Genomic DNA, 21,176 nt, shown 5'->3' on the forward strand with positions numbered 1-21,176 from the left:
AATGACACATAACAGACAGAAACCTTATTAATGTAATCAATGTGGAAAAGTATATTCACAAGTGAGAAGTCTCCTAATTCTCTGTTCTAGAGATAAACCTAATGAATACAATCATGAATTAAGTGGGAGGTTCAAAACATAAGGCTTCATCAGGAAGTTGAATGAAGTTAAATCCTGTGATCAAGGATATTCATTGGTATTAAAGGAATGGTTACATTATGGCAAGATTCCATCCAGGTAAACAAATGGATTTGCAGTTGTATGAAAGTAAACTTTATCATGTTAGGAGTCATTATTACTTGGTTATTGTTTTCATGATGAAGTATGAAGATACAAATATGTGTCAATCTGACAAGGGATGGATATTGATTGCTATTCTGGGTTTTCAAATTAAGATCTAAAAGGAAAAGCTTCTGTCTAGGTTGGGTGTTGAATGCTTTTTATCCCAGCATTCATGAGACAGAGCCCTGCAGATCTCTGAGATCAAGGTAGATTTCTGAGTATGTTCTGGGACATCAAAGCTTATGGTTATGGATCAAGCCTCGTTGCAACAAAAGAACACAACACACTAAATATGCAAGTACCATGGGTTGATAAGCTAGAATAGATGGAGCAGTAGATTGTAGTAAATTACAACATAGGGTTATAAAGAGGAAAGATCTGGAGAAGAGACCCAATCTCTTTGGAGGATCAGAGATGATCATTTGTGAATCCTGGACATTGAAAGAAGAAGCTATGATATTGAAGTTATTTTTGGTACCTCAAGTTTTTGAGATGTTAGAACTGTGTGATAACTGCCCAGGAATGGAATAAGACCAGTCTAAGAGAAAGAATTGTGCTTTAGTGAACAAAGTAGCAAGGAGTTGTAGATCTGAAGAACGCGTTGACATTGGACATGGAAGATGCAGAGTTTTGAGATTGTTCAGCTGGCTTTGGTCTTCCTTAGGTCCAACATTTCTTTATTATTACCTTTAGGAATGATATAGTATATCCTTTGAATTTTAAGGTATATAATGTTCTTTTTGTTTTTGAATGTATAGATAACACTTGCATGATAGGATTTATCACAGAAGAGATTTTGACCATTGGACTTTTAACATTTTTGAGACTTTGACCAATAATGGTGCCTTTTGAGCACTAGGGACTTCTAAATTATTAATGAATTTATTGTTCCTTTACAACTTACATTATTCCTTTATTCCTGGCAGGGATACAGCACAGAGGCATTCAGATTTCTTGGAATGGGTTTGAACTTGCTGGCTTTGGCTTTGTTGGAGTAGGCATGGAATTTTTGAATTAGATGTGTCCCCGTTGGAGTGGGTGTGGCCTTGTTGTAGTTGGTGTGTCCCTTTCCTTTGGGTATGATCTTGTTAGAGTGGGGGTAACCAGGTTGTGGTGGGTGTGGCCTTGTTTTAGTGGGCATGCCCTTGTTGGATTATATGTGTCCCTTTTGGTATGGGTGTGTCCTTTTTGGAGAGACAGTGGCCTTGTTGGAGTAGCTGTGTAAGTGTGGGTGTGGGCTTAAGACCCTCTCACCCTAGCTGCCTGGAAGTCAGTCCTCCATCTCCAGCCTTGAGATGAAGATATAGAACTCTCAGCTTCTCCTGCTCCTCACCTGCCTGGATGCTGCCATGCTCCCGCCATGATAACAGACTGACCTCTGACCTGTGAGCTGCTCCGATTAAATGTTGGCCTTTTAAAAGTCGCCTCAGTCACGGTATCTATGCACAGCAGGGAAAGCTCTACTGAGACACATGTCTTTCTTTTCCTTATGAGAAAATGCTTTTATTAATAAGAAAATTGTTTTTAATAATAAAATAAACAAGCTGGACACTCAGAATTTGAATAAACATATTTTTAATTTTTTTATGGTATGTGCATTTCTGTTTTGCCTGCATGTACATGTGAGGGTGTCATAAGTGCCTATATATATATATATATATATATATATATATATATATATATATATACACATATACACAATGGAAAGGAAATCTATCTTCAATAAATAGTGCTGGTCTAACCAGCAATCTGTATGTAGAAAAATGAAAATAAACCTATATTTGTTATTTTGGACAAAACTTAAGCCCAGGTGGATGAAGTACCTCTACATAAAACTGGATACACATATAGTAATAAAAGAAAAAATTGGAAAGATTCTTGAATTCACTGGCACAGGGGTATATTTCCTAAACAGAACTTCAACTGCTCAGGCACAAAGATCAAGAATTCATAAGTGGGGCCTCATGAAACTGGAAAGCTTTGGTAAGGCAAAGGGCATCGTCAAGAGGACAAATAGGAAACCTACTGATTGGGAAAAAGTCTTCACTATCCTCCCATCTTGTAGAGGGCTAATATATAAAGTAGAGTATTCACGAAGCTAACCATCAAGAAAGCAAACAACTATATAAATAAATTGGTATGGAACTAAACAGATAATTCACAACATTGTTATCGTGGACAGATGAGAAGCACCTAAAGAAGTGTTCAACATTCTTAGTCATCAGGGAAATGCAAATCAAAATGACCCTGAGATTCCAACTCACACCAATCAGAATGGCTAAGTTGAAAAACTCAGGTGACAACACACGTGGGTGAGGATGTGGAGAAAGAGGAACACACCTCTATTGCTGGTGGCATTGCAAAAGGGTAAAGACACTCTGGAAATCAATTTGGCGGTTCCTCAGAACATTGGAAATAGATCTACCTGAAAACCCAGTTGTACTTCTCTTGGGCATATACCAATGAGTTTCCCTAACACAGGATCATGTATTCCACTATGTTCACATTATTCTTATTTGTGATATCCAGAAGCTGTCCACAACCCAGATGTCCCACAACAGAAGGATTAATACAAAAATGTGGTCAATTTACACAATGGAATGCTACTCAGCTACTAAAAAGAAGGTCATAATGAAAAGAGAGGTTCAAAATACAAGGCATCATCAGGAAGTTAAATGACATTTAATCTTGTGATCAAGGTTATTCAATGGCATTAAAGGAATGGTTACATTAGGACAAGGTTACATTCAGGTAAACATATGGATTTGCAGTTGTATGAAAGAGAACTAAATCATGTTAGGAATTTTTATTACCTGGTAATTGTCTTGATGTAGACATATGAAGATACAAGTATGTGTCAAATTGCTAAGGGATAGATTTGGATTCTGGGTTCTGAATTTAAAATACAAGCAGAAAGGCTTAGTTCTAGGCATGGTGTTACATGCTTTTTAACCCACCATTCACGAGACAGAGTCATGCAGATCTTTGAGATCGAGGTAGATCTCTAAGCAAGTTCCAGGAAACCCAAGATTAGGCAGTGATATATTTGAAATATTGAAAGCTGCTGATAATGGAATGGAAGGAGCCACGTTCCAGCCCCAGTAAGCAGCAGAACTCAGCAGCTCTGTCTTAAATGGTAATAATACTGAGACAATTGATGCTGGTGAAAACTGACTGGTATTTTCTGAGTGACAAAAAGGTGTGTTCTAGAGATCACCAAGGTTGGACATAATGGTGCAACTGGGCTTTGAATAACCCAGGTGGTATTAAATTTGAGTTCATGAAGTTGTCATGCAGAACAGCAGAGGCTTGGCACCATTGAGCAAGCATAAGGGAGGCTATGGGGTCAAGACTTGTTCTAGCAGAAGAACCCAGCATCTTGAAGATGGAAGTACCATGGGATGAACATCAAGAACAACAGGAGCAGGAGAATGGAGTCAACCAGAGCTTAAAGTGATACAGAGGGCAGAGCTGGAAAAGTGACCCAATCTCTTTGGAGGAGCAGCGAAGATCATGTGTGGATCCAGGACATTGAAACAAGAAGCTGTGAAATTGAAGTTATCTTAGAGACCCCAAGTTTTTGAGATGTTAGAACTATATGATTTCTGCTCAGGAATTGAATAAAACCAGTCAAAGAGAACAAATTGTGCTTCAGTGAACAAAGCAGAAAGGAGTTGGAGACCTGAAGAACACTTTGACATCAGACATGGAGATGCAGAGTTTGGAGAATGTTCTGCTCGCTGTCGTCTTCTTTGGGTCCAGTATTTCCTCATGATTACCTTTATCTGTTTCTTAGGATGTTATGGTAAAGAATGTTGCTGCCTATTACCCTTGTCTGAACAGTCTTCTTGAGGTTATGGTAAAGAGGTTTACATTGATTGCATTGACAAAAGAAGTCTCAAAAATCCCCGCATAGAATTTGGCCTGACTGTTTTGATCAAGCATAGCAATCTCCCAATGCAGTAATACAAAATTTAAGGTTCAAAAAGCAAAGCATCACCAGGAAGTTGAATGATGGTAAATCTTGTAATCAAGGATATTCAAAGATACTAAAGGAATGGTTATATTAGGGCCTTATTCCATCCAACAAATCTTACAGATTTGCAGTTGTATGAAAGAGAAATGTGTCATGTTAGGAATTATTATTATTACCTGGTTATTGTTTTCATGTCGACATATGTTGATACAAATTTGTGTCAAAGTGAAAAGGGATGGGTTTGATTGCTATTCTGTGTTTTCAATTTAAGTTCTAAAAGGAAAAGCTTAAGTTCTAAAAGGAAAAGCTTAGGTTCAGGCATTTTGTTACATGCTTTTTATTCCAGCATTCATGAGACAGAGCCATACAGATCTCTGAGATCAAGTTAGATTTCTGAGCAAGTTTCAAGACACCCAAGCTTAGGCAGTGAAGTTTTGGGGGAAAAAGGCTGATGATAATGTAATAGAAGGGGCCATCCATATTCCAGCCTCAGGAAGTAGCAGAACTCAGAAGCTTTGTCCATGTGGCTTTGTCTTAGTTGTAAGAATAGAAGGAACTAATGGAACAATAGATACAAGCTAGCTACAGCTAAGTAATTAGAGGTGATGATGAAGAAATTAGCATTTCTGAGGTTAAATCTTCTGGGTAGGGTTTTCTTAATGGCAAAGAACATGTGTTCCAGAAATTGCCAATATTTGACCTAGGTAATGTGTAAAGATTGCTTTTTTATTTGTTTTGTTTTATTAAGTATTTTTGCATTTGTGGATTTAAAGAAAATTGCTCTGTAATTCTCTTTTGTTGCTTAGTCTTTTTTGATTGGCTACTTGAGCAACCATGGGTTCACACAATAAACCAGTTAATGTTTGTTCTGTGTTTATATTGTTAAATACTTTAAGGAGTATTCTCATTATCTCTTCTTTGGAAGTCTGGTAGAATTCTACCCTGAAACTCATGGTCCAGGGTTCCTTTTGGTGGCAGATTTGTAGTGCCTTCTCTTTTTCTAGATGTTTATGTCTAAGTTGTTTATCTTAGGCCTGGAGAGAGAGTTCAGTGGATAAGAGCACTGACTGCTCTTCCAAAGGTATTGTGTTATATGCCCAGATAAAACATGATCACTAGCAACCATTCGTAAATGGATTTAATGCCCTCTTCTGGTGTGTCTGAAGTCTGTGATAGTGTACTTACATACATTAAATAAATAAATAAATAAATAAATAGATAAATAGATAAATAAAGAAATATATCTTTTTAAAAAATTGTTTTTCATAGTTTGATTTAATTGTGGTAAGTGGATGCTATCCAGGAAATTTCTCATTTCTTTTAGAATATCCAACTCAGTGGAAGACAGGTTTTTTTTTTCAAGTCTAGGTTTTTATCATTCTCTCAATTTCTTTATTGTCTTTTATTTTTTTCTCCATTTTTATTTTAGATTTCAGTAATTTTGATATTCTCTATCTGTCAATAAGGGATTGCCTGTCTTTTCTAATAAAATGTTCAAAGGATCAACTCCATGTTTCATTGTTTCCTTGTTTTCTTCTCTTTCTATTTTATTGATTTCAGCCTCCCCCCAGTTGGATAATTTCTTGATGTCTACTACATTTTATAATAGCTCATTCCCTTCTTTCTGTTCTACACTTAAATTTGTGCTCTTAAATTGCCAATATGTGTGAGTTCTCCTATTTTTTAATGTAGGCATTTGTGCAATGAACTTTCTTCTAAGCACCACTTTTATTTTTCTTTGTTTTTAATAGGATTGTGCATGTTGCATATTCATATTCATTGAATTCCTGAAAATCTCTTATTTCTTCCTCTATTTCTGCTTTAACCTATTTTTCATTCAGTTGTGTGGTGTGCAGTTCCCATGAGTTTGTATACCTTGTGTTCTCTCATGTTTTGTTGATATGCAGCTGTAATTCTTGGTGGTTTGATGAGACACATGGTGTTGTTTCAATTTCCTTGTATGTATAAAGACTTTCAATGTGTATGAGTATGTGGTCAGTTTATGAGTAAGTTTTGTGAGGTGGTGAACAGAAGGTATATTATCTTATATTTCAGTACAATGTTTTCAAAATATCAGCTGGATTCATGTCCTTGCTCTCAGTTAGCTGGAATATTTCTCTGTTTAGTTTTGGTCTGGAGAATGTGTCCCTTGGTAAGAGAGGAGTATTGAAATCAATGATTGTGAGTGTATGAGGTTTAATACATCATTTTGGCCTTAAAATGTTTCTTTTACATAGGTTGGTGACCATGTATTTAAGGTAAATATTAAAAAAATTATGATGCCATCTATAGTAATATTTATTCCTTTGAGGAATATGTAGTCTACTTGAATTATTTTGATTATACTTTGATCAAAATCTATTTTGCTAATTTTTAAAATGGCAACACCAGCTTGGGTTCTTTGTCCATTTGATTAGAATACATATTTACTCACCTTTATCTTGAAGCAATGCCTATTTTGCTGTTGAGCTTTAATTCGTGTATGCAATAGAAGGATAGGTTTGTGTTAATATACATTCTGTTAGCCTATGTCTTTTCATTGGTGCACTGAGATTATGGTTATTGGAATGGTTCATGAACAGGGATATTTAACTCCTGGAATAATGTTGTTGTTGTTGTTGTTGTTGTTGTTGTTGTTGTTGTTGTTGCTGTTGTTGTTGTTGTTGTTGTTCTTCTTCTTCTTCTTCTTCTTCTTCTTCTTCTTCTTCTTCTTCTTCTTCTTCTTCTTCTTCTGTTCTTCTTGTTCTTCTTGTTCTTCTTGTTCTTCTTGTTCTTCTTGTTCTTCTTCTTCTTGTTCTTGTTCTTCTTCTTCTTCTTCTTCTTCTTCTTCTTCTTCTTCTTCTTCTTCTTCTTCTTCTTCTTCTTCTTGTTCTTCTTCTTCTTCTTCTTCTTCTTCTTCTTCTTCTTCTTCTTCTTCTTCTTCTTCTTCTTCTTCTTCTTCTTCTTCTTCTTCTTCTTCTTCTTCTTCTTCTTCTTCTTCTTCTTTTTCTTCTTCTTCTTCTTCTTCTTCTTCTTCTTCTTCTTCTTCTTCTTCTTCTTCTTCTTCTTCTTCTTCTTCTTCTTTTCTTCTTGATCTTCTTGATCTTCTTGTTCTTCTTGTTCTTCTTGTTCCTGTTCTTCTTCTTCTTCTTGTTCTTGTTCTTCTTCTTGTTCTTCTTGTTCTTGTTCTTGTTCTTGTTTTTCTTCTTCTTCTTCTTCTTCTTCTTCTTCTTCTTCTTCTTCTTCTTCTTCTTCTTCTTTTTCTTCTTCTTGATACTGCAGGGTGTTTTGGTATTGGTGTGTGTGTGTGTGTGTGTGTGTGTGTGTGTGTGTGTGCGCGCTTTCCATTCTTTTGTAGATAACACGAGACTTTTGACTACCTGTGTATCATTAACTTCTTTGGGTTAGATTCTTCTTCGATTACTTTGTGAAGGTTTGTATTTGTAGACAGATATTGTTCAAATTTACCTTTATCATAGACTATCTTATTTTTCATTTGTGGTAATTAAATATTTTCTACATATAATAATCTGGGCATATGTATGTTCTGCAAAACATGTGTGCAAGCCCTTTTGGCATTAACAGACTCCAATGAGAAGTCATCTGTGATTTCAACAGATCTTCCGTTATATGTTTTTTTGGCTTTTATACCATTGCATCATTTAGAATTTGTTCTTTGTATTGTATGTTTTGATTATTATTCAGGGAAGAGACTTCATTTTATGGTCCATTCTGTGTGGTGTTTTGATGATTCCTGTACTTTGTTAGGTACCTCACTCTTTAGGTTAGGAAATTTTTCTTGTATGATTTTCTTGTCAATACTTTCTGAGACTTTGATCTAGTGTTCTTCCTCTATTGCTAGTCTTCTAATGCTTTGATCTTACACAATGTCCTGGATTTTGTGGATATTATGTCAGGGAGTATTAGATACAACATTTATTTCCTGATGCGTCCATCCCTTCTATTTTATTTTCAATGCTTGAGATTTGTCTTCCATCTCTGTATTGTCTCACTGAACCTTGCCTGTAGTTCCAAGGCACACTCCTAAACTTTTATTTCCAGTATTTCCTCAGTTTGTGTTTGCTTCATTTTTTGTATTTCTTGGTCTCTAATAGTTTGTTTCCTTCAACACTTGGTTTATGATTTCTTTATTTATAGAATTTATTGGTTTCATACACTTTTTTTTCTGTTTTCCAGGTGACTTTGAGGTATTTATTGATTCCCTCCAATTGTTTGTGTTTTCCTGGAATTCTGTAAGTGACTTAGCCATTTCCTCTTTAAGGACCTCCAGGAACTTCTTATAGTTGGCTTCAAAGCCTTTGTCTTATAATGCAGCAATGTTGGGATATTTAAGACCTTCTTTGGTAATATAAATAGACTCACAGTCATTAACCAGAGAGGGATCAATGTTGATCCTTATTACATCATCTTTTGCCAACATTGTGGAATGGAATGGTGTTATCACGTCTCGAAATGAAAATTCCTTTTCATGTGAATGAAATTGATACTCTGTTTGTTTCCATACAAAGAAATTTGTTGTGGGGACCACCTAAGAAACCATGATAGAAACAGAATGAATACTACCTAATCCCTTCTATCTTTATTTGTTTAGTAAGTCAATAATTAATTTCAAATGCATCACTGCTGTAATCTCTTGCTTGAGATCATTCCTCTAAAATTCCAGATAATTAAGAATTCTTTCATGTTTTTTTTTCAAGTCTCCTTTTGCAGATCCTCAGTTCTCCTACAGAGCTGCAGCCCAGCGACTTCTTCACCACAGAGGGTGCTGAGGCACTGGCGCTCCAGGTGGTGATTATCTCAGTGCTCACACCTTGGATCCCCTTCTCTAGTAGCTATGACTTGTCCCCCAAGCCACGTTCTGCTAGCTGTCAGCAGGCCTGAGTTGTTTTTCGAAGGTGATTTGAAACCTCATATGTGTTTTTGTTCCTCTGAGCATTTGCTGTGCTGATAGGACTGGATTGTGACAGGCAGGCAGAGGTGGAATTACGCAGAGAGCTCTGGTTCTGGAACTTGTGCTCCTAAAGGCTGACCAAAACGCATGGTTTTGGTGCCCACGTTCGAGGATGGAGATTCATTGCAGCTGCTGAGATTTTTTTCCTGACAGCTCAGCCTCCTGACATTTCAAAAAGCAGACTGTCTACCATAGGTAAATGACACCTTCAGCCCTACAAGTGTGTCAATACTTCCGACACTGTCGCCCTCTCATGCAATGTAAAATATTTATTGCAAACACAAATCTCCTTGAAGCTGCCTTCCTTTCTGTTTGCTTAAGTTTTTCCAGATGGCACAGACAAGTGCTCAACTGGTATTCTGTCTCAGCTGGTCCTTTCATCTAGCTGTAGTTTCCCTGTTGCCTTGGGGCCATGGTCCAAGAGTACACGTGACAGAAACGGAAAACACAGGACAAACCCAGTTGACTCACTCATACACATCGAGTTTTAGGAGAGTCTTGGACTCCTGGCAGGGCAGGTCCATAGTTAGTCCCCCTGTCACCTTGTCTACACTTGTAGAGGCCACAGCTCGACTGGGACCAAGAAGCCAGTAGCTGCAATGATCCATAAATCCACAGCTCTGACTCTGAGCTCCAGGTGCTTCCACTTCTTCACAGCAGGGGTCGCTATGGGGCTGCTCTTCCTCCAAGGAATGCTAATGGTCAGTGCACATCTTTGGAAGCTCAGGGCTCTACTAACTGCGAATTTCCCACGCAGCCAAGTTTTTCTTGGTTGTTGGCTTGTGTGAGCTGAAATCATTTCGAACTGTGTCTGTGATCTTGTTGCTTGGTACTTTAATTTTCACCATCAAATCAGATTATGCCCAGCAAGTTGTAATGGGACTTGATTCGAACCCAGGGTGCACTCCTAAATGCTGACAGAACAGTCTGGTGCATAGGGATGAGTCATTCTCTCAGTGAATGCAAGATGTATTACCTGAGACTTCCCACCTCTGTTGAAAGTTCTAGGTGATATGAATGACAGAAAATATTGAATATTCAAAGGAAAACATGCTGGTCAGTATTTCTGTGCAGTGTCTATTTTTTTCCTACATACACTTCTTGAGAAATGAAGTTCAGAGAGTCAAATTTAAGAAATCATTCTTTAGCCTGGTACACGGCTTAGCCTACTGAGGGATTCAACTGCTATGAAGACCAACAATAGAAGTAAGGCTTGTGAGAGGTGAAGCTCTTCCATGACTGGAAGCACTTAAAAGACACACTCTCGAGACCAGGGAGCTGGGTTTTCTGTGTCAGGGCCAGCACTGTCCTGAGCTTCCAACGTAGCCTGTCCGGTTTCTGCAGGTGAGTTCCCTTGTGAAGAAGAAATTTCCAAAGGAAATTGCTGAAAATAGAAAGAATCTCCTGTGCAGAAGTCGTGGCACAAGCCCCTAATCGCCATACTAGAGAGACAAGGCAATTTTAAATCTGAGTTCAGGGCTAGTCTAGTCTACACAGAAGGAAGAAGGGGTAAAATGGAAGTTGCAGGTGGCCCCTAGAGTAATTTGTAAAGGAAGCATCTGGGTCGATCACTCCTCAACCATGTTGATTAAGCAGAGTGGTTTACCAAACTGCTAAGGGTTATTCCCTGTGTGCTGGTTATTTATGTCCCAGCACACATGAAAACCAGGATGTCAAAGTCTCCTAAGGACTTTTTTAAAACAAACCACCAGTTACTCCTGTAACCGAAGGTAGGAAAGATTAGAATATCCTCATCTGGGTCCACTCTACCTCCATATTTTCCCTTGGGCTATTCAATAAGAATACAAATTTCCAGCTTTTAGCACTTTTATTAAGAAAGCTGTAAGGTGGGAGGTGGTGACACAAGCCTGTAATCCCAGCACTTGGGAGGCAGAGGCAGGTGGATTTCTGAGTTCGCAGGCATCCTGGTCTACAGAGTGAGTTCCAGGGCAGCCAGGCCTATACAGAGAAACCCTGTCTTAAGAAAACCAAATCTGAATAACCAAAAAAAAAAAAAAAAAAAAAAAAAAAAAAAAAAAAAAGAAAAGAAAAGAAAAAAAGAAAGAAAGAAAAGAAAGAAAAGAAATTTGTAGATTTTGATTCAATATATTTCTTATAAATTTGAAGAAATATAAACAAAAATGTGTTAAAATGGAAGATTTTCATGGAAAACAATACAGGTAAGATGTTAGATATATTAAACATTTCTGAATTAATTGAGTGGTAAGTAGAAACCTTTTCTGGTAATATTGAAGAGTTACACAGAAAATGTTTCTGCTCAAATTAAAGAAATATATAGAAAATGTGTTAACACTAAAGAATTTCTTCGAAAATAATAATTGTATAATAGTAAACATGTAGTAAATGTGTTAAAATTGAATTTGTTGGTGAGGGGTTAGGGTTGGCCCTGCAGTTTCTTTATGTATAAAAACCATTGCTTGAGAGCTGGGAAATACACTCAGATTCAAACTGCCCCTGTGTGTGTTTCTGTGTGTCACCACTGAATCCATACCTCAGCCCCAGGTTGGAGCTGTGTTACCATCCCTGTCACCTGGTGACCACAGGCACAAACCCCTGACATCACCCATATCCCCGCCCATGGCCCGTGTCCTTCCACCTCAGCCCTAGGCAGGTGCTCTGTTGGTACCCCTGTCAGTCACCTGGCAACTGCTCGCCCCACCCTGATTTCACCCCACCACCTGTCCATCACCTGGAGATGGCTGACCCCGCCCCTGATGTCACCCTGGCCCTGCCTGTTTTCTAGTCTCCTGGACCGTCATGTTTGGTCTTTCATTTTTATGAATGAAAGTGGCCTGGGAGTTTGAACGTGAGTATAGTTTCGTGGTGTGGCAGAGGGGGGAGGGAGGTGAGCCCATGCTTTTATCGACTTCTGGGATTGCCAAACTTCAAGCGCGGGCATGGAATGGCCAGGCGGGGAATGGGGTGACGGGACCACATTCGCATGCGCTTTCAGATGAAGATAGTTCTCCACGCTGAAGGTGTCTGTGAGCTCTGGAGTCACTCCGCGCTATCCTCCTGCTGTCTCCGCAGACGTGGTCCATGAGTTTGGAGAGGCCTGGCAAAACGTGGGCTTCTCGCCCAGGAAAGTTTGCAGCAGGGCAGAGTGCAAACCCTCTCTATGCTCCAGGCGGGCACAGTGACCTCCTGGCATGACCCTCCTGTGGGAACGGAAGCCAAGCCTGGCCGCCATGGCTCGCTGGGCTGTGTGCCTGGCCCTCGCTTCTGCCTGTGAGCTGCTGAGACAGGTAGGGAATTCACAGCGTGATAAAGTGAATCCGGTTCCTTAACAAGACAGGCCGGGCTGTGAAACCACAAAGACCTGGTAGAGTTTACAGAGGACTGGGCTGGCGCTTTCCCAAGGAACATGAATGATCAAGTTGCAGCTGGCTGGGGTCAAGGGCTGTGGGATCGGCAGGGCTAGGTCATTATCAAAGAAGAGCACCAAGTTCCATGATTGCCTCCATCTTATGGGGGAGGATCCCCAAGTGAAATGTAGAATAATCAAAGCAGTTGTGGTTTTCTATTTTATGTGACCTGGTCCCCACAGTAGTAAAGACGTTTCCAGTCAGGAAATCCCAAATTCTTGGATAAGGTAATCTCAGATTCTTGGATAATTTACATTCCACTTTCCTTGGGGAAGGAAAACAGATGTTGATATGATTATGAAAATGAGGACAAGGAAGGCAGAGGAGAGAAAAGATAGAAGCTGATTTCACAAACCACAAAAAATCCTTTGCACTAACCCTGAGCCAAACCCTAAACTTGATATTTTATCTTTGTGTGATATGCATACTATAGACTCAGTGAGACCATCAAGAATGATGGAGACCACCTTAACCCTCACCCTGACCCTCACCCTGGGACTTAATATAAAGCACTAATCCTATCTTAACCCCTAAATTTCCTAATCACACTAACCTTAACAACCTTACCCTGTTCCTCACTTTAACACTGTAATCACTGATGGGATTTATTTTGTTTGTTTGTTTGTTTGTTTGTTGTGTTTTTTTTTTTTTTTTTTTTGAGACAGCGTTTCCCTGTGTAGCCCTGGCTGTCCTGGAATTCACTCTGTAGACCAGGCTGGTCTCATAGTCAGGAATTCGCCTGCCTCTGCCTCCTAAGTGCTGGGATTAAAGGGGTGTGCCACCACTGCTTGGTGGGATATTTCTTAATTATACCTTTTGAAGTAAGAAACCCTTTCTTGATCTTGATCTTTTGAGATGTTTAGATCCACCATTGATCTAGGTTATAGATTCTCTTGGCAACCTATATACATATAAAGAATATTGAACACAGTGGGTTTTTTTTTGTTGTTGTTTTGTTTTGTTTTGTTTTGTTGGTTTTTTGGCAGGGGGGGTCTGACACAATATTTTTTAACAAAAATAGTTAATTTCTTTGTTTTTCTTTGTTTGTTTTTGGTTTTTGTTTTTATTTTTTAAACTGGCATTAGTATGTAATTATTTCAACAAAATTCTTGTATATACTGAATATCAGTTTTAATATCCTGCAACATGAAATCAACCAGTCCTTGCTTTTTCTAATTCTCTTTGGCTGGCAGCCTTTATTGGGACATTCTATTAACTAACCTTTCTATATGGTTAGATTTATTTCCTTTATGATTTCAGACATGTTTATCTAGAGAAACTATACCAATCCAACTGTGTTTATCTCCACTGAGCCACTGATGAAGATGTGCTGGATAATAATAATGCTCAACAGGGTTTCCCTTATGTTTCTGGCTTTTCTTCCAGGGCTGTTTGATTCCTATCATCTGGTGAAAGGGAGCTGCAATTACCCTGAGGCCAGAATGAAACGAAGAAATAAAATTCTATTTTTTAAGTTTATTTATTTATTATGTTTAAGTACACTGTAGCTGTCTTCAGATACCCCAGAAGTGGATGTCAGATTTCATTACAGATGGTTGTGAGGCACCATGTGCTTGCTGGGAATTGAACTCAGGACCTTTGGAAGAGCAGACAGTGCTCTTAACAGCTGAGCCATCTCACCAGCCCCTTAAAAAAACTTTATTATTATTATATTTTGTTTTGGTTTTTCGAGACACTGTTCCTCTGTATATCCCTGGCTCTCCTGGAAATCACTCTGTAGACAAAGCTGGCCTTGAATTCAGAAATCCACTGGCCTCTGCCTCACAAGTGCTAGGATTAAAGGTGTGTACCACCACCACCAGGCCTAAACAATTCTTGCTTCCAAAAATCCCTCTTTAATGCTCATAGACTGGTTAACTTTCCCCTCCTGAGTCAGATTGACAATTCCACTGTACCTTGAATATTGGGCTATGCAAGTTGTTCACCTTGATTTCTGGAAGAAGCAGGCAAGTGCTGTGGGGGAATTTCAGGAAAGGTCTAAATGTCTAAAGTCAGGATTATTGCTAACAGATGGGAGGAGCAGGCAGCAGGAATGGTAAGTCCTCCCCCAGGGCTGGGTGGGGTGAGAGCTCCTGGAGCTTGGGTTTAAATGCTAAGTAAGAGTAAACCAGTCCTGAGATCTGGAACGGGACTGGCTCTGGACAGGAAGCACACTTTTGCCTTTAGGAAGGATTAGACTCACTGGCCAATCAAGGCCACCAGGTAGACCTGCCAGTCAGACAAAGAGGCGGGAACATCTAGGTGCCTTTCTGTGGTGTTCTCTGTGGCTGTGAAGGCTTTAATGATTCTCTGTGCCCTGCCTTGAGCTTTGCTGTTGGGTGCTGTGAGGGGACTTCAGGGATCCTCTGAAATTGAGACATGGTGAGCAAAGGTTATCTACCCACAAATGAGAGATACTGGGGCCTGAGCAGTGGGGTGGTGGGTCCTCCTTGTGGTTGTATTGGAAACATCATCCAGAGGACAATTATGCTAAGCTACTCTCTGGAAGTATGACAAAATAAATATATGTCAGGGATTGGTGCTTGCCAATGGGGTGTGTCTCAAGTTGGGCAGGGTGTAGTCTGGCTATTCCCTCATTCTCTGCTCCATCTTTTTCCTGCATTTCTAGCAGACAGGACAAGTTTTGGGTGGGAACATTATCGGTTCTGTTAGTTTCCTTACCTCTCCACCGCGGGTCCTGTCTGGCTGCAGGATGTGGCCTCTTTAGGGTCCATATATCACCGCTATGCAACTCAGCTAAGATCAGGCCCATAGACTCCTTTGCTGCCCTCCATTTCGTGGTCTGTGGCACATCCTAAAGATGCCTGCACCCTTAGACCCCTGACACATGCAGACATCAATTAATTTTTCTTGCCCTATGGCCCTTCCTTCTCTCTCACCACACATATACATTGCCTCCTCTTCCCCCTTTTTAACTACGTGTCCTTCCTCTTATTTCTCTTTCATCTTCTTCCTATGATTGTTTTATTTCCACTTCTGAGTGAAATTTAACTACGCTCCTTTTAGCCTTCATGTTTCTTTTTAAAGATTTATTTATTTATTATACATAAGCACACTGTATAATGTGCTTTCTTCAGACACTCCAGAAGAGGGTGTTGTTTCTCATTATGGGTAGTTCTGAGCCACCATGTGGGTCTTGAGACTTGAGCTCTAGACTCTTTCAAGAGCAGTCATTGCTATTTCCAGCTGAGCCATCGATTCAGTTCCTTAGCCTTCCTTCTTGTTTATCGTCTTCAGAGCCAAGAAATGTAGTGTGGATATTCTATACATCATGGTTATTATTCCTTTGTAAGTGTGTACCCACATGCATGTACTATTATGTCTTGGATACCTTACTCAAATTGGTAGTATCTGGATGTACATATCTGCCTGCAATTTTTTTCTAAAATATGTTTACATATGTTGTAAAAATATCTTTTCATGCTGTTTTATATCCACATCTTTAATTTTGAAATTTGTCCAAATATAGAGGTTATATTTTGCTTCTCGTGATTGCATATATTCATGACATCAATATTATCTGAAATATTAGTGTCATTGGGTGCCAGGTATATGACTCTCTGCCTCAGACTTGTGTTTGTTCTGAAATGTTTGAATAAATAGGACTATTTTGCCTGTGTGCATGAATGAGAATCTCATGTATGTCTCATCTATACCGTTGTCAGAAAATGGCCTCAGAACTCCTGATCTTGAAATAATGAGTAGTTGTTGCCCATCATGTGTTTGCAAGAAATTAACCAACATAATGTGGAAGACAAGCAAGAGCATTCCACTGCTGAGCTCTCTCTCCTACCCTCTGTTGCTTATTTATGGTCAACCTTTATATATAACTATTATTTTCATCTGTTCATTTTAACTGTTTAAGCATTCATTCCCTTTTTGTAACATTTTATTAATGTTATAGTGTAAACTGTTGGACTTCATGTTTCAGCAAAAAGAATTACATATCTGAACTGAATGTCTAATTCATTTCAGGAACTTTTAGTAAAGAACTATGAGTTCTCTATCATTTTTGTTTCCTTGGTTGATATTTGTTGAGTATTGAGGTTCTAATATATAACTTTTTGTCTCCTAGAACACATTACGTAGGCCATGCTGACGTCAAGCTAAATGACGTACACCTACCTGCCTGTGCCTCTGTGATTAAAGGCATGAGCAATTACACCCAGGTTGCCCATCAGTTTTGTAGTAAGTGATTGTTCATACAATTTTGCAAATGTGCACTCAGTATTGTTGATCTGTTTCCCCTGCATCTCCCTTTCAATTGGCATTTCTATGGCAAGGTTGTATCCTATTCAAAGTGTTTAAAAGTGACACATGTAAATCTTATCATTCAAGCTCCATCTAAAATGATACAGTGATTGTAAATTCTGAGTCTCAATATAAGTGCAGCAAGTGTCACAAGTATTTGAATGTTTTTGAGGAAGCATATATTTCCTTTACAGTGATGTTAATATCATACTTTGTGTTGTACACATGTATGGTGTATTTAGGATGCAGTGACTTTTGATGATGTGCATGTGAACTTTACTGAGGAAGAGTAGAATCTGTTGGATCCATCCCAGAAGAATCTCTACAAAGATGTGATGTTGGAAACCTACCTGAACCTCGAAGCTATAGGTAAGACTTATTTTTTCTAAAGAAAAGAAATGTTTCTTGGTTATTGATGATCTCCTGTCATTTTATTTGGGAATTATGAAGATTGAGCTGAATAATTCAGTTTAACTGAATTTTCAGTGTAAATTTCATAGTGCATTGAAAATTCACAGTACCTTGAATTGTACCTAATTTCCAATAGCATATCATTGATTTTCTGGTACTCTGTTTTAGGCTATAATCGGGAAGACCATCACCTTGAAAAACAGTGTCAATGTAGTGGAAGTCATGAAAGGTAAATTTCATGTGCAAGTTTCCCTCTGAGGGAATTTCAATATCTTCCGGAATTTTCAACGAAAAGCAAGAGTATAAAATAACAGTCCTTTCAGTGTAGCTATGATTATAATATTCTTACAAAGCCATGTACCTCAAGATCTGATATCTGATTAGTGTATCCATTGCATATGTAGCTCCTTTAGAGCTGTACTGTGTACCTTCCAATGTGTATAGTCTCATAGTACTTAGATATTGCAAATAGAATAGTGATAAATTTCCATCCAAAATATTTTATTAAGAAAATAGTCCATAATGAATTTGGTGATGCACATATTCTTGTAGAAATATGGTTAAGTTTGGTGAGAGCACATTTTAAGAAACTTAAGAATGTTGTTGTAGAGAAATATTAGCCTATATTGCAGGTGTTATGAGAAACAAAAATTCAAGGAGTGTGAATACAATGTGTAAACATTTCATTTGTTATTCATTTTTATTAGGTATATGAAGTGTCTAAATGGATAAAAACCATGTGAGCATAGGGAAATTGAAAGAAGCAACATAAAATTTTTGTTCTGAAACAATGAGAAGATATTAGTATTCTGCCTTTGATAGACATTAGGAATATGATAGGCATTTGCAATTAATTGGTTTTATAGTTTATGGGGAATATCCACAAACTCATAGTGTAGAAAACCTTTATGAGTTCTAGGAATTTGGAAATTCTTCTGTGTGTTCTTGTTCACAGTCAAATGCGTTGTAATTCACACTACAGAAAAAATTATGAATGCGATCAGTGTTATAAAGATCAGAGTTGTTCAAACTTTCTTCAGATAGCTGAAATACATCACATAAAAATCCCATATAGAGGATGTTATAAATATGAGACATGTAATAACCACCACAGGTGTCTTGAACAACTCATGATGAGGGAGAACACCATAAATATACAAAGGGCTAAATTTTAAGATTTGATGCTTCTTTACCATTAGACCAAATTGTAAACATAATTCAGATATATTACATGATTGATGAAAGTAATGCATGTGGTAAAGTTTTCACATGTGCTAATTACCTTTGCAGGCATGTAAGAAGTCATAGTGGAGAGAAACCCTCTGATTGTAATCAATGTGGTAAAGCCTTTGCAAGCCCCAGTGATCTCCAAAGACATAAAAAGACACATACTAGAGAGAAACCTTATGAATGTAATCAATGTGGTAAAGCCTTTGGAACACCCAGTCATCTACAATATCATAAAAGGACACATACTGGAGAGAAACCTTATGAATGTAATCAATGTGGTAAAGCCTTTGCACATAACGGTCATCTCCGAAGACATAAAATGACACATACTGGAGAGAAACCTTATGAATGTAATCAATGTGGTAAAGCCTTTGCACAGCGCAGTAATTTCCAATATCATAAAAGAACACATACTGGAGAGAAGCCTTATGAATGTAATCAATGTGGTAAAGCCTTTGCAGGTCACAAACATCTCCAAATGCATAAGAAAATACATACTGGAGAGAAACCTTATGAATGTAATCAATGTGGTAAAGCCTTTGCACAGCACAATACCTTCCAATATCATAAAAGAACACATACTGGAGAGAAGCCTTATGAATGTAATCAATGTGGTAAAGCCTTTGCAGGTCACAGTGTTCTCCAAAGACATAAAAGAACACATACTGGAGAGAAACCTTATGAATGTAATCAATGTGGTAAAGCCTTTGCACAGCACAGTACCTTCCAATATCATAAAAGAACACATACTGGAGAGAAACCTTATGAATGCTTTCAATGTGGTAAAGCCTTTGCAAGACCCAGTGATCTCCTATATCATAAAAGAACACATACTGGAGAGAAACCTTATGAATGCAATCAATGTGGTAAAGCCTTTACACAGCGCAGTAATCTCCAATATCATAAAAGAACACATACTGGAGAGAAACCTTATGAATGTAATCAAAGGGATAAAGTTTTGCAGGTCCCAGTAATGTCCAAAGACATAAAATGACACATACTGGAGAGAAGACTTATGCATGTAATAATGTATTAAAGACTTTGCAAGACACAGTAATTTCCAATATCATAAAAGAACACATAATGGAGAGAAACCTTATTAATGTAATCAGTGTGGTAAAGTATATTCACAAGGGAGAAATGTCCAAAGTCTCTCTGCTGTAGAGAAACCTAATGAATACAATCATAAATTAAGTGGGAGTTTGGGTGATATCATAATAGGAATATGATAGACATGTGTTGGTATTATTTCAACTCTGGAGATGGTTCTTTTGATGCTTTTGCAAAGGAGCTGGCTGCCTTTTAACCTTGTGTGAAGAGTTTCATTGAGGATAAGGCAAAGAGGGGTACATTAATTACATTGACAAAGTAAGTCATGATAATCACCACATAGAATTTGGCCTGACAGTTTCTATCAAGCATAGAAACTAAGAAAGAAAAATTACAAATTGTAAGGTTCATATTTCAAGGCATCATCAAGAAGTTGAATAAAGTTAAATCCTATGATCAGTAATATTCAATGGTATTAGAGAAAGGTTATATTTTGGCAAGATTCCATCCAGCTGAAATTATGGATTTGCACTTTTATGAATGTAAACTGTATCATGTTTAAAATTATTATTACCTGGTTATTGCTTATATTGGGAGATAAGAAGATACAAATGTGTGTCAAGATGAGAAGGGATGTACTTGATTTCTATTCGTGGTTTTCAATTTCAAGATCTAAGAAGAAAAGCTTATATCCAGGCATGGTGTTACATGAATTTTATTTCAGTGTTCAGGAGGCAGAGCTCTGCAACAGATCACTGTGTTCAAGGTTAATCTACTGAGGAAGTTCCAGAACAGCCAAGCTCATGCAGTGAAGATTTGAAAAATAGAAAAAGGGTGATAATATAATTGAAGGGGCCATGTTTCAGAGACATCAAGTGTCAGAATTCAGCAGATTTGTCTATGAGGCTCTCGATTTAGAGGCAAGAATAGAAGACACTACTGATACAATTAATGCGGGATAGATGTAGTTCAAGAATTAGCGGTGATCAAGAAGAAATCAGCATCACTGAGGTAAAGTATTCGGGTAGCATTTTATTAATGACAAAGCAGGTGTGTTCCAGAGATAGCCAAGGTTGGACCTAGTGGTGCAGCTGTACTTGGTTATGTTTAGGTACCCAGATGGTACTAGTTTCGAATGCATGAATTGGTCATGCCGAGCAGGTGAGGCTTGGCACAATTGAGTAAGCAAACTGGAGATTATCTCTCAAGCCTAGTTGCAGCAGAAGATCCCAGTATCCTGAAGATGCAAGTACCATGGGATGAGCAGTAAAAATATAAGGAGCAGGAGATTGGAGTCAGACAGAGCTTACAGTGATACAGAGAGCAGATCTGGAAACATGACCCAATCTTTTTGGAGGAGCAGAAAAGATTCTGTGTGGATCCTGAATATTGAAAGAAGAAGCTGTGATACTGAAGTTATTTTGGAGACCCCCAAGATCTTGTGATATTAGATCTGTGCATACCTGCTCAGTAAAACTGATTTCAGGGAATAAAACTACTCAAAGAAAAACAATTCTGCTACATTGAACAAAGCAGAAAGGAGTTGGAGATCTGAAGAACACTTTGAGAACAGATATGGAGATGCAGATTTTGTGGATTGCTCAGCTGGCTTGGGACT

General features: G+C 38.2%; 1 pseudogene; it reads left to right on the forward strand.

Moving 5' to 3' along the window:
• The first annotated feature begins 12,418 nt into the window (after positions 1–12,418).
• LOC127673208 (zinc finger protein 431-like) lies at positions 12,419–19,502 on the forward strand (annotated as a pseudogene).
• Positions 19,503–21,176: the final 1,674 nt, after the last annotated feature.

Source organism: Apodemus sylvaticus, chromosome 22 (assembly GCF_947179515.1).
Source record: "Apodemus sylvaticus chromosome 22, mApoSyl1.1, whole genome shotgun sequence".
Lineage (NCBI taxonomy): Eukaryota > Metazoa > Chordata > Mammalia > Rodentia > Muridae > Apodemus > Apodemus sylvaticus.